The sequence below is a fragment of the Triticum aestivum genome, chromosome 1B, assembly GCF_018294505.1.
Source record: "Triticum aestivum cultivar Chinese Spring chromosome 1B, IWGSC CS RefSeq v2.1, whole genome shotgun sequence".
Taxonomy (NCBI): domain Eukaryota; kingdom Viridiplantae; phylum Streptophyta; class Magnoliopsida; order Poales; family Poaceae; genus Triticum; species Triticum aestivum.
In genome coordinates this window covers 112,119,684-112,121,856 of record NC_057795.1, presented here as the reverse complement: position 1 = coordinate 112,121,856, position 2,173 = coordinate 112,119,684, and positions in this window count along the sequence as shown.

The window sequence follows — 2,173 nt, the reverse complement described above, 5'->3', positions numbered from 1 at the left end:
GGCCGCCCTCCACCGGACCTCCTCATCCCCGGTCTCGTCCCCTCCTACTCCGGCCGCCGTCGCCGCCCGCTCCAACGACGAACCTCGACGTCCGAGCCGTGATCCGGCCAGATCCAGATCCGATCTGCTAGGTTGACTCCCCCCCCCATTTTTCACTAAGTCATTATTCTGCTGTTAAATTGTTGCATCTTCATCGCATCACATCTACGCATTCTTAGCTCCGTTTTGGGAGTGTAATATGTCAAATTGTTCGCCTTGAAGAGTACACCATTCCATTCCATTGCATCATTTACATTTGGGGTCATCTTGATGCCCGAAATGTTGTTGGAAGATGGCTTCATAATGTTAGTTTCAGATTCTTATCAGAACGAGCTCTTTTGTCATTTTTGCCATGATTGATGTGTGCATCCTATGGACTTGGTCCCTAAATGTGTTTTGAACTAGGCTATGTCTTCTTTATAGAGGTGCTTACCATGTATCTCAAACTAGGCTTCGTGATAATGCTGATTTTAGTTCCTGTTCTGCTGTAATTTTGATGCCATGTAAACATGTTGCTATAGAGAGATACATGCATAATTTGAGATACTTCAGTAAGGGTGTTTTGAAAACATGGTTATGCTCTATCCATCCATGTTCCTGGTTGCAATTTTGGAGTAGTCTAGCATGTCATTTTCGTGCTCTACTTTTGCTTCAAAATGTTTCCTGGCAGATTGTTTACATGTTATTCAATATGGCCAAGGTTGTTGTAGTTGGTCCGGATATGCTATGATGTTGTTTCTTGCCATGTATAGCTTCTATGACATGTCTTCTTGATGGATGTATGCTTAGTTTATCATGAATTCTCTGTAGTGAGTGCATCGAGATCACGAAGGTGCCTTCGTAATTATTTCAATGCCATGCTTTGTTTGCTGAATCTGTTAACGAAACTTGCTATGTTTACGTGGGTGCCATCATATTTTCTGATCCTTTTTGGCTTATGGTCAGTAAGGGACTTTTGATCTATGCTTTGATTAGATTCATGCCATGCCTTGCTTTGCTATTATAAGTTCCTGTAGCATGTTGATAACCTGCTCTGAACATTGCTTCGTGATGTTGTTTATGCCATGTCCAACCTGATAATTTTTTGCACTTTCTCCATGCTTGTTTGAACCTGTTATGATGTGATTTAGCCGTAGCTCAGTGTTCCTCTTTTGTAAAGCATCTCCTGTAGATCACTGCCATATGCTTTGTTTTCATGTTGGGGTGCTGTAGCATAGTTTCTTGTTGCATGCTAAGTAGCTTCGTGTTGTTAAACGCAGCTTTGTGCCATTCTTGTTTTGCTTGCCATTTGCAAACCGTGTATCCGAATCCGGCGATCTTTATATCGATTTCAACCGAAATCATCTCATCTTTCCAGCGGCATACTTGGTTTGCCAAGTTGATGCCTTGTTCATCATCTTTCCTTCCGAAGCACGCATATGCATTGCATATCACATCTCGCATATCATGACATGTATTGCATCATGTTGCTTGTGCATTGCACCGTGATTTATTGTGGTTCCTTTGCTTGTGTTCTTGCTTTGGGTAGAGCCGGGAGACGAGTACGTGCACGAGGAACCTATTGAGTACGCTAACGAGGATCCAGCATTCGACAACTCTGAGAACCTTGCAGGCAAGATGATCATACCTTCGATATCACTTCTATCTCTGCTTGCTAGTACTCGCTCTATCGCTATGTTAGTTCTACCTGCCATTGTTTACCATGCCTCCCTATTGCCATGTTAAACCTCTAACCATCCTGTCCTAGCAAACCCTTTGTCTGGCTATGTCACCGCTTTTGCTCAGCCCCTCTTATAGCATTGTTAGCTGCAGGTGAAGATGAAGTTTGTTCCTGGTCGGAACATGGATATTTTGGGATATCACGATATCTCCTATTAAATTAATGCACCTTATATACTTGGTAAAGGGTGGAAGGCTCGGCCTTATGCCTGGTGACTTGTTCCACTCTTGCCGCCCTAGTTTCCGTCATACCGGTGTTATGTTCCTTGATTTTGCGTTCATTACACGGTTGGGTGATTTATGGAACCCCCTTAATAGTTCGCTTTGATTAAAACTCCTCCAGCAAGGCCCAACCTTGGTTTTACCATTTGCCACCTAAGCCCTTTTCCCTTGGGGTTTCGCGCGCCCAAGGGTC